This window comes from Ambystoma mexicanum, chromosome 4p, assembly GCF_040938575.1.
Source record: "Ambystoma mexicanum isolate Mex_15411 chromosome 4p, UKY_AmexF1_1, whole genome shotgun sequence".
Taxonomy (NCBI): domain Eukaryota; kingdom Metazoa; phylum Chordata; class Amphibia; order Caudata; family Ambystomatidae; genus Ambystoma; species Ambystoma mexicanum.
In genome coordinates, this window is record NC_090927.1 from 1067761731 (window position 1) to 1067774986 (window position 13256).

Consider the following 13256-nt stretch of genomic DNA (forward strand, 5'->3'; position numbering starts at 1 on the left):
AGAATCTAGACCTACTAGCCGTAACCGAAACTTGGCTCCATGACGCGGTAGGTCCTGCATTCATGATAGCAATACCAGAGGACTACCAGATTATCAGAGTGGATAGGCCTAACTCTCGCGGTGGCGGTCTAGCCATTATCGCCAAAACTAGCCTCTCCATCAGACTTGCCACTCCAACTACATGCCACTCATGCAAAATCCTTACGGCTAAACTTCCCCTATCTAACAATCGCACTTTAACAATCCACTTGATATACAGACCTCCCGGCCCTTTAGGAACCTTTGAGGAGGACCTTACAGATATCATAACTAGCAACACTAAAAACCACTCACAATCCTTGATACTGGGGGATTTCAACCTCGACTTCGATGAGGCTGGAAACAAATACTCCCAAGCTATAGCTGCACTTCTAAAAGATCATGGACTAGTACAAAAAGTCCTATCCCTCACCCACATCAAAGGTAGAATCTTGGATTGGGTGGCTGACTTGAACTGTAACATTATTATTACTGATAATGTACCACAATTATGGTCCGACCATCACCTTATTACATTCTCAGCCACACTCGACCTCCTTAGTCCTAAAACCACCGAGATGGCACTCCCACTCCCTACTAGAAGCAAAAAGGACATCACAGCAGAAAAACTACTCCCGCACTTCCCCCCTTCTTTGAATAATGTTAACAATAATGCTGACCCTAAATCCTTAGTGGAAATCTTCAACACAGCCATGTCCTATGCCCTGGATTCTACCGCCCCACTAAAAATCCGCAAAGCCAGACAAAAATCCCACCTCAATGCATGGTTCACACCTCAACTTAAAGAGTTAAGATTAGAGAAAAGAAAATTGCAAACAATCAGAACTTTCCAAATACTACAAAAAAGAAATAACCAACTCAAAAAAATATATATTCAATGATAGAATTGCAAAAGCCAGTTCCAATACTAAGGAACTGTTTTCCATCCTCCGCGAAATGGAAGCCCCAATTCCAACTGCAGACACTGTCCCGAAGGACAAGCCATGGTGCACGGCAATTCAAAAAGCCAACCTAAACAAAATTACTACACTCCAACAGAAAATTTCTATGAAAAAAGCTTCTCTGCCACCCTCTGAGCAACAACCACCCCCTGAAACAGGTTGTAACACAACTACTCCATTTACCTTTAAAGAAATTTCTATTTTCGACACTGAAAAAATCATTCTTTCCCTAAAATCTTCAAACTGCAAGGGCGACAGTTGCCCGGCACAAATTATAAAGGATGCGGCTAGAGACATTGCCCCATTTATCTCTAACATCATAAACGCCTCCTTTAAAACCAATACTGTACCTAATAACCTCAAAGTATCCTGGGTCCTCCCCCTGCTTAAAAAACAATCCCTAGACCCTACCATCCCCACCAACTATAGACCCATTACCACTGTCCCTTTTCTACTTAAAATTATTGATAGAGTGGCCTATATTCAAATTCAGGAATACCTGGAAGCCAATCATCTACTAGGATCTCGACAGTCTGGCTTCCGCCCACTCCACGGCACAGAAACTGCCTTGCTAGACCTTAAGACTCAAATTGACGAGTTGAAGGACAAGGGACAAACAGCTATGCTACTTCTCTTAGACCTCTCTGCAGCGTTCGACCAATTGGATCATGTAGTCCTATGTAACCATCTTAGGTCGGCGGCGCACTTTTCAGGGGAAGCCATAGCTTGGATCCAGTCCTTCCTGGCCAACAGGACAATGCGAGTCTTCTCCCCACTAACTGTTGCTGACCCAACTCAAATCTCCTGCGGAGTACCCCAAGGATCCTGTGTCTCTCCCACTATGTATAATATCTTTACTAAGCCTTTGTTCGACAAATTGGACAGATTGGGTATCACTTACACAAATTATGCAGATGATACCCAGATCCTCATTCCCCTTTCGAGCAACTTTTTGGAGGACACAGCCTTAGTAAACAGAGTATACCTCCTCATTCAGGCATGGATGGCATCACATGGCCACTGCCTGAATGACGAAAAAACTGAGATACTGATCCTAGGCTCCGAAACTAACATAAAAAAACTTAGCCCAAACTATACTGCCTTCAATATCAACAATAATCTCATCAAAGTGATGCCAGTGGTCAAACGCTAGGCTTCTATCTTGATGCCACTCTCTCACTGAAGAAACAAGTCAACTCACTCTCAGCCTCCAGAGCCTATACCTGTAAGCTTATCCGAGCTTGCAGACCATTCCTCTCTACCTTGAGTTGCACCACCCTCGCCAATGCCCTTGTAATGTCTAGATTAGACTATTGTAACACTCTCTACTCAGGTGCCAACAAAAATATCATTGACAAATTACAAATAATGCAAAATAATGCTCTAAGAGCTGCACTGAATATCCCTAGGAGAGAACACATCGCTGACGCTAGAAGAGAAGTTCATTGGCTAAAAATATCTGACAGAATACTTCTAAAAACAGCCTCCCTCAGCTCCAAATGCTTAAACAACTTGGCCCCACCCTACCTTGCTGAAAGGATAAATAGAAGATCGTCCATACGTCCAACGAGAACAGCCAATGCCCACACTCTGGAAACGCCTAGATTTAAACGTGCCACAGCAGGAGGATCTAGCTTCCCAGTCATTGCAGCACAAACGTGGAACGCTCTACCGCACGACCTTAGAAAGGAACAACTACATCCGAAATTTAGACTCAATATAATTAAATGGCTACGAACAAATGACTGTTAACTCACCTTCCAAGCACCACCTACTCTTGTCTCTGCTGCTTGTTTTTTAACTTGCTTTTCCTTTGCCTGCCACTGTAACTATCCTGGCAGCATATACTTCTAACTGTTTTGTATATTATATGCTTCTTTGTACACATTATGTAACCATTATATGCTTCTTTGTACACATTATGTAACCAAGCTTAAGCTGTCTTGACTTCTACTACGCCCGGCTACCTAATGGGTTTGGCGTGCATTATCAAATAAACAAACAAACAAACAAACAAACCCTGGGACTGACTACTGTCTCCCAGGGCATGTAAAGTCACCATTGGCTTTACTAGTCCCAAATTATTAACAGAAACCGGTACAAACCATCATATTGTGGACGTACTAGTCAGGGCAATTCGATTGCCCCGGGGTCTGTTAGTCGAGGGGGCACGTCTCAGTCCCCCTGATCGAGTTTTGGCTGGTGGCAGTGGATACTACTTTTTATATTCGACCGCGAATATATCCCTATGGGATTTTCCCATTGTTCGAGGCTACCAACTTTAATTATTTAATTCTCATAGCCTCGAACATACCGCCGCTTTATTTATTTAATATTAATTCGCCGGTTGGTATTTTTTGCCAGGACTCGATTCTAAAATGGCGTTTGTGTTCTCTTCTGTGACTCCAACCCATGTCGAACCCTTTGTTCCACTTTTTGGCGGGCTTCTCCACAGAAGCCTCCAAAAGTGGTCCCACTCTGTCTGGGTACCACAGGGGGTGGAGGAGGGGGTTTAGGCACCCTGGACTGAGTTACCTTGGTAACTCAAGTCGCACTCTTGTGTGATTGGCCCAAGTGGTGAGCTGGCCGGCTCACCACTTAGCATGTTTGATTGACAGCTAGGCTGAGTGAATGGGGGTATGCTGCATAAAAGCAGGGCTTTGGGGACTTGAACTTCAGAAGTCGCCACAGGACCTGAGAATCCAATGAGGGAGAAGCTGAGCCGACCTACTACGACGACACCACCGGTGGAGCCCTGCAGAACCGACTCACCACTTCCCGACGACAGAGAAGATCTCCCGGCTGGAGAGGCTTCTTCCCCTGACTGGTGGGCACAACCAGTTTACCTTCTTCTCTTCGCACCCCAGACCGGCTTGTGGTCGAATTGCCCGTGCCAAGCACCCCGGCAACTGGATAGCCACTTACCACTGGACCGCGAACTAAAGGAACGTTCCTTTTTAACTGAGAACTGTGCGGCTGGTTTCTTCCATGGCAGTGCAACGGACTCCTGTCTTCCTCCCCGATGAGATCCTCTCTTCCCCCGGACGAAGCACCGACTTGCGTCCGCTGCCAGGATCAACTGCCCCTGCTGGAGTATTCTCACCTCTTTAAGGTACCATGTCCGCCAGGCCTCCCTTTCTAAAGATTGCTACAAGGTCATAATAACCCCTTAACCTTCTGGACTGGGCTGGCCGCCTTGACCTTCTAACTGGTCCCTTTCTTTGGTCCAACTCCTTTTTGAACCGTTACAAGACTTTTGTGAACTGCAACTGTGTGACATTGGACACGTTTCGTTTTGATCCTCTTAAAGTGGATCCGGCCTACTGACTCTAAACTCACGGTGTTACTTTGCCTTCCTCTCTTGTTGTGTTCGTGAAAAAGTGTTGGGATCTGTTTCAATTTATTCTCTGCTTTTCTCTCCCTTTTAAAACGAATTATTAGAGTGCCATCTGCGTTAAGCGCTCACCGCTGTCTGAAAATAAGTGGGGCTTTACTTAAGACTTGTCTAATATTCCTTTAAGGGAGTGTATATCTTTTAGTGACCGTGTTTTGGATTGCTTACTATTAGTGCCTGTGTGTTTTTCTAGATGTGGTTTTAAATAAATAATTATATCTCTTTTACACCAAGCCCTGGTCAGTGTTTACATGTTCCACTGTGTTCTTTTGACCTATTGTGAATACTCTGTATACTGCCTAACTCTTCTTGAGGGAAGTCTGACTGCTCAGCCACAGCTACCAAGTGAATCTGTGTGCTACAGACTGCTACCAATTGGGTTTACTGCCAAACACCTGTAGTCCTAAATCTTTTGCAGTGGTCCCAGAGGGAACTGCACAGGTTTCTGCCTAACACAGTAGTACTCAAGTTTTATGTTTCACACTGTTTTCCTTAAGTGTGTACACTTTAGAAAGGTGACATTTTTAAGTTTGTGAGAGTGTGTAAATGGGAGCTAACAGTGAAGTAATCTGTGTAATGGCACAGCTATACAAGGTTTAAAATAATCTCACAATGTCTCTCAGGATCTAGTTGTAAGCGTCTTGTCAATAGGTGTGTGCAGTATTGCAACTGCCAGTATCTTCCCTAAACAGCACACCCACAAACTGTGTGCCACAGTGCAATATTCAGAAATATCACAGAAGCAGTATTGCCACCACCATAGGAACCGGTCAGCCGCACTGGCATTCTAAGATGAAAAAGCTCGACCTCCACTTTTCCTCCACAGAAGCTCTCTTTGAATTTCTCCCAGCCATCACAAAACTCCTCCAGTAATTACTGACTAGGGCCCATTCACTCCTCCCTCCAGCCAGAAATTCACTCCCCTAACATGATAAACACGGGATCATTCAGAGTAAATGTCACACAAAAACAACTCTGAAACATGTATTCAAGTGTTGTTAAAGAAAGTAATTATTATGTGTCTTTTTGCTGTGTCCCACAGAGTGTAAAAAAATAGTTTTTATAGCAAAGAATTCAGTACTTATATTGTTCATAACTGGCAAGTGTTTCGCGCCAGTGAGCACTTTATCATGGTGATACTTACTGTTCTTCATATAAGTAGATAAATAGTTCTGCGTCTACCTGTAGCTACATGAAAAATAAAGAATTGTTTAAAATACTATTGCTCTAGAAGCATAAATGACAAGGTTGTGAGGCACAGCGGTGCACATTTCCACCAAAATGAACCACACTAGTTAAATACTGGCATATTAATAAAGCGTCAGGATGTTGATAAAGTAAGCAAATACGACCCAATGTATGATGCCACGTTTTATGCATGGTTTTAAAAATATACAATGAGGATTTACAAGTATGTACCTGTTAAGTGTGGCAATGCAATACTTGCCTTTCACAAGGGGATTTTATTTGATTATATTCAATATGTGAACAAAACTAGAGAAAGAAAAAAAGACCAAAGCAAGTTATAATGTTAGTGCAGATATTATAATTGGTAGTTTTATTAATTTGTTTATAGCAAACCAACATATATATATTTGTAAGCTATACAGACATGTGGATTTTGGGAAATTATGTTAGGTTAAAGGATATGTATACCGTGCACTATCACCTGCAGCATGGTCCACTGGTGCTCTGGCAGATCTGAAAAGCAAGAGGGTAGGAAAAAGCACAGGAAAGCTGTGATGTGCTGTTGGAAGCTTCAGTTTGGTTTACACCAATCGCTGAGCATGGGTGTGATTTTCCGGTCGGTAGTTGTCATGTGCTGTTGTACGAGGCCATGTGTGGTTTGTTTCGTTGTTGCGGTGTAGTGAAGTGCATGCGGTTTGATGTGCAATATAGGTATGGTTGTATTTTGTTTTAGAGTTTGAGAGTTGTAAGCAGAGGGATGAGTTTTTTAGTGGGCTGGTTAGTGGTGGCACTCCATTGTACCTGCTCCGTTTTGGCTACCTGTGGTACGCATCCCTACCAGTGTTGTGTATTGTGGTGTACTGGGGGTCTCACCTATTTTTTGTGCCGGGTTGTGGGTTGTCTGCAGGGCAATTTAGTGGTCATAACTCCTCCACCCCGTGTTCAGATTAATGGATGTCTACACGGCTTTGGCTGCTGGCATATTCTGGTATGCAGCTGCCCTCGCCTCCATGGGGCCCCTGAGGGGGGCCCTCTTCCCTGTGCCCTTGAGCTACCTGGGCCCTTTGGTTTATGTGTTCGGTCGCCACTCCTTCCCCTTCAACCCTTTGCCCTTTGTTTGTGTTTCAACCTAGGATGCTCCCTTCTCTCTCGTTAGCCTTCGGTAGGGCCCTCCATGGGAATGGGTGCACCTGGGTGTCCCTCCAACTCTGAAGTCTCTCCACTTCCCTGCACTTGACGTGGTATGGTCTACTCCTCTGTCTTGCGATGTGTGTGTTCATTCCGAGGGGTGTGGGAGTTGTTCATTTGTTTTCATCTGGTTGTGAGCTGAAGAGCCAGGTTTTCAGAAGTGTTCTGAATTTAAAATGGTTCTTCATGTTTTGTATTTCTCTCGGGATAATGTCCCAAGAAATAATGTCCATTTACATGAAGTATAATTGCTGTTGATGAATTGATGCCCAGTAGTGGAATTCAGATGACCTATGCTATTCTCCAAGCAGAGACTATATGTAGTTTCTGTAAACTAACCGTAAACAATAATACTAAAACAATGGGCATTCTGAAAATAACAACTAGGGCCATTCGTTTGGGCCGAACATGGCAATGCTGCCATATGTCTGCTGTTGCTGTTCACAGGAGATATGAAAGTGATGTACACTGTGAGGCAGTTAAAATAACAAGGGCATTTACATCCTTCAGTGAGGTGAGAGTATGTGATAACCTAGGTAATCCCACTGAATCATTTGCCTCAATTTGTATAGGTTATTCTGGAATGTATATTATTCGCTATTAGCGTTTGATCCAAATTAAAGCATGATTAAAAAAATATATATATGTTATCGATAAATGGACTTATTTTTGCAAAGAAAGGTCAAAAGGGAATTTGACATTTCAGCAAAGCCACACACATCACAATGAAGTCCAGTAACAATCATTGTAAGTTTACCCGCTAGTCAGAGCCAGATGGGTATTGCATTGTGGTTATGTCAATTAGCTCAAATGTAAAAAAGTAACGAAAGGGACTCCTGCAGTGCAACCAGGAAAACTAATGTGTGTGTCCCCAATTTAGCAGGTACCAGTTATTCTGATGAGTAAGGATAAACAAACTTGAGCAGAGCTGACATAAAGCAGATGATATAAGTCTAGTGGTTATGAATGTTATTGTGCAGTTATGATTGGAGCAGACCCACAGTAGTGTTGTAGTGTCAACCAAAACCATAATAATGTAATGTGAGTCTCCAGAAGGAACTAATGTGCTTTCCTTCTAGCATCCTAAGGTCACTCACCAACCTCAATTCTGTTTGAAGGTCCCTTTGGAGTATCACTGAATGCTATTTGGCAGTTTCAAACAATATGCTACTCATATAACTCAAATGTGAATTCACAATAACCCCAAAAATGGTGAACTGAAATAAGCCATCCCACGGATCAAATCATGGACAGAGAAATTATCCAATGGTGGTTTTCTGTGCGTTTCACTGCAGGCAATTTCAATGGTAGTAGAATGTATAGGCAGATAGGCTGAGATTGTTCCTGCTTATGGGTTCCTGTGTGCATTTCATGGTAACCCAGTTGTTGGGAAATTGCATGTATGAGCAGAGCATTACTTTATGGTTTGACTCATGATGCCTGTAAGTGGCGGGAACCACTGTCTGCAATGTTATCCATACATGATGGTGGCAGGGAACAACTATGTTTTGGGCAAGTTTTCACAAATGTCCTGGAAGTTGCACATACAAAATCCAAGAAAGTTCCAGACCTTTGTAATTTGGACTACCACATATTCAACCAAAGAGGAGAGTTTAAACTGAGACTACCTCTTGGTGGATAACTGAGTGCTTCAGACAAGTGCAACTTGAGGCCTATTTCCTAGAACCTAAGAATGTATTCATAGGACCTTGACAGAGATGTCCCAGACAACAGCTGGCTAATGTTATTTGATATTTGTATAAAGCCTACTGCCATTTCTATGGTTTCAAAGCGCTACAGTGGGTGAATGCCCTCCAGAAGACTGTAGTCTGTGAAAACATGTAAATAAAAAGAGCAGTACAATTCCAGCGCACAGTATTTGCCATTCAATGATAAGCAGAGATTACTATGTTAAGGGTTAAGGCATTTAAAATCATGCAGCGCATATTGCAAAAGCATAGGGACGACTGCTATCTCAGTGATAATGTGACAGCTCGACCACATTTTGAGAGGGGCTCTGTATTTGTTGGGTTGTATCATGGGAGGGGGAAAAGGTAACATAACAAGTTTATCTATTTCTAGGCCAATTGTCTACAGTTGAGGGTTTTGGTCAGGGTTTAGTGGTCTACTTTGGGCATGAGGACCGTGGAGGTAAAATACAGCCTCTTCCTAGTAAGGAACAAGCAGAACAAGACTGGTCTACCGCTTTAACCCAAAACCAAGGGAGGGCTTTCCTGGGGCACACAGAGTATTACCGGAACTTCATAGCAGACTATGGTATCATATCTGCCCCACTGACTGCCCTCACTACCCCAAGGAAATCCAAGAAGATCACTTGGTTTGAGGAATGTGAGAAGGCATTCCAAGGCTTAAAGGACTACCTGTGCCAGGCCCCTGTTCTGAGAGCCCCTGACTATCAGAAACCTTTTATTGTGCAGACAGATGCCTCTGCCACTGGGATATGTGCAGTTCTATCACAGCTAGATGGGAAAGGCAGGGAACACCCTATTGTATTGGATAATACAACCATGCCTGATAAATATATCTGAAATGTAACTTTTCTCAGCTTGTCTTCGTATTTTTACACACGCAGTTTTTTTGTGAAATGGCTTAAGAGGTCATGTCACTGCGATGGAGATCGGCTGGGGGGCTTCATCCAGCACGGAGAGGGAGTAAACTCCACCAAAATAGTTTAAGATCTTTGTTCATGCACGTGCATTTTATGAATGTACAACATTTTCTGTTTCATTAGGTAGACCAACATGATAAATACTCACTGGGAACAACAGCAGCAATTAGAGTCCCAAAAGGATGCAGCATTTTCAAGGTTATGCTAAAAATTTGATGTAGGGCAGAGAAGGGCAGAGAAGGTTCAATGTGGCCCATAATGTAGACTGTTCAGTTGCGAGGGTGCAAAATGAACACAGAATGACTGGGAGGCAAACGCCATTGTAGCCCTGTGAATAATGATGCCCTTGGCGGCCTCTTCTCACCGAAGTGAAGTAAGAGCTGCCTGTCCACAAAGCAGCAAATATGATGGAGATTAATAAGGCAGAGTAGCCTGGATGGCAATGTCATCCTGGACTGTGCTTGTTGGGCCATGGGATTTACAATGAGAACACCGGCATGTGAGGCTTCATCTATGTATATATTTGGGAAAGTTTGTAAGTTTGGGGTTTGCTCCACACCCATAACAGTTGGTGGGCTGAATGTTTGACCCAAGGTCGGCATACCAGTCTGGGGGGTACTTACGATAGTGGAGTTTGACCAGATCCACCCATTCCCCCTGCACAGGGCAGGGTCCAGCCCTGTGCTATCAGTATGGCCGATTTTTGGAGATTTACTATTTTGCGATTGTTGTCTCCAGCCCCATAACATATGGTGGGCTGATGTTTTGGCCCATGGTCAGCATACCAGTCTGGGGTGTACTGGGATGGTGAAATTTGACCAACCCCACCCATGCTCCCTGCACAGGGGTAGAGCGGGGTCCGGCCCTGTGCCATTAGTATAGGAAATTTCAGGAGATTGACGATTTCACGATTTTTCAAGAACAGAAAATTATGACACAATAAAACATACACAAGGCTATAGCAGACCCCAAAATGCATACCAGGCCAACGTCGGGTGGTACCGCTAGTGAAAAGATAAGCAAGAAGGTTTGTGCTTCAGGGATTGGGGAGACCAAGTTACTTCTACATAAAGAACGACAATGATTAGATATTTACACAAGAGAGCACAATTAAAAGATTATCAGCCAAGCCATTGGGACCAATAAAAAAATGGATATTGGAGCAGATTTCGAAGGGGCAAAGTGTAGAGGCATTCTGCACCCTCATTCAAGCCCACTGATTCACAGAGTGCCCTACCCCATCCATACAAATTCGAACATCTGGCACATTTCAGGCACTTACATATGCATTGAACAACAATACCAGGTTGGCAGAAGTTAGAATTCTTAAAGGGTCTGTCACTGCAAATATCATTTTTTCATTTCCACAAATGTTTAAGGGGTGGAAATGTATACAAATATAGAAACACTCAGGCTTTGCATGGGTTTTTCCGTTGGCCGCAGATCAATGCAGGAAGGGGGTTGTAGAAATACCTGCCAGTGCAGCCCTTTCCTCCCTACAGGCGACATGGAAGACTATGCATGGGGTAAACAGACAAAGAACATTTTTCATCTCATTTCACATCTCTTTGGGAATCAAAGGTGGTCTCTCGGATCCAGCAACCACTGCAGTGGCATGACCCCTACCAGCAAATTCAGGATGAGGAGAAGCTTGCCTCCCCAAGGCATTTGTGCCTGGCCTTTCGCTTTGGTGATTTCCCTCTCTACCCCCACGAATGGAGAACTGTTATTCCCTTGCAAGCACATTTGTGACTTTGCACCAATATCGCTTACTACAAATACGTTCATTACAATACATGGATACATGAAATACCTATTTAAGAGCCTGCACAGGATATTCTTATTACAGTCCATTTGTGACATTACTATCCACCTCTGACTGATATGAACATTGTCATCACGGTCACCTGGAATAACTATCTATTATACATGTATTATTCATTTCATCGACTGTGCGGGATCTCTTGCATCATAGTGAGAAAGAGAACAGGTATTAAAGGGGATGATGGTGTGACCGGGTAACATAAGCAATTCTATTCATCCTTACCATACATAAAAAGGATATTGTATGTCACTTTGCAGTTCTATGACCTTTTAAAGATTTTACCCTCCTCCTTCCTTCTTCTATTTAGTCACAGATACATTTGTTGTCTTGCAATAACCAAATAATATTCTGTAGGGGGTACTTTATCCCATACATTATACATGGCCCCTTACATTATCTGTATACACGTCTGGAGATATATTTTTATTACAGGCTAGTTGTGACATCATAACTGACCTGCAATAAAAACATTACATCACAACCACTCTATAATCAGTAATCACGTTTCAGTGTTGACATCACAATGCCTGCTGCTTGAGCCAGCAGAGAGAATTCCACCTGTCACTGCAGCACTTAATTAGAGAACACCTGTTTGCATCACTTTACAGCCATTCATTGACATGTAACTGTTTATGGGACAATGTTTGATTTGTGCACATATGAACAAGAATCTGCATGCTATTACCTATTTTAAAGCACACAATTAAAACCTTGTTTGATACATTTCATTAAACTGCTTGAACTATTGTTCTGTAACACATTAGGAGCTGCATTCTCTATTGATTATCTGGATCAGCAATTGGAAGATCTCTTTCATTATATTATACAAGAGACAAGGTATTAAAGGCAATGACAGTGTCTGGTCATGTATGCATTATAAGGAATAAAATACTCCCACCATACATAAAAAGCAAATTGCAAGCCACCTTGAGCTCGGTGATCTTATAAAGGAAATCGGCCTTTGGCCTCATTCCTCTATTTGGCCACGAATCTGCTTGGTGACTTGCAATACCTTTATATTGCATGGTAGGGAGTACTTTATCCATATATAAAGGACCCTCAGACAACAAATCCCGAAATCATCAAAGTGTGCAATAAACAACATAAGCCTCTTTAAGTACTAATACCGAATCATCGGCATCTATAATGAAATGTTGTTACAGCTACATTAGCCATATTGAAGTTACAGGAGCAAAGAAACGACAACATTACTCTTTACCAGAGCACTTTCGCTGACTGCCTTTCAGGTTTGCACAGAGGATATACAGCAGTTATGCTTTGAGGCAGAGAATGGGGCGACATGTAGAAGTCATCAGTGGTCATGTTCCTCCTAGCATAAATTGCAGCTGTGGTCATTTTTTGTCATGGCACAGCATCAAATGTATGTGTAAATTGCATGTGTACAAATTGTACCCATTCATTTTAATTCTTGCCATATTTTCTTTTATTTGTATGGCGGAGAAGTGGCATGGAATGGAATTTACTTTCCCACCACCCATATGCTCTGCGCCAATCAAATACAACAACAGGAAGTTGGCAGTAATGGCTTGCACACAATGGCAGTCATAGAAATTGAGCCAGTCAACTTTTGACTTTATAACATCACCTCAGCCATAATACTACTAGACTTATCAGCAGGGCTTTGACACAGTCCACCATGAAATCCTCATCAAAAGACTCCAAGAAATAGGAATCAGCACCATGGTCTTGCTATGGCTAAAGTCCTTGCTAACAAAAAGAACAGAAACAACCTGACTAACACCATTAAATTCAACACTGCGCACACCAACCTGTGGAGTTTCACAAGGCTCATTACTCTCACCACTACTCTTCAACATCGTCATGACCCCGCTGACCAACCCCAAGAAAAGACATGGACTCACCTACTATAACTATGCAGATGACACACAAATCATCTATAAAATAAATCAACACAACTAGAGATTAAGACCAAACCCTCATCATCTGGCTCATACAAATGAACAAATGGATGAGCACCAACCGTTTTAAATTAAACCCAGACAAAACAGTAATCATGGTCACGCTCAACAA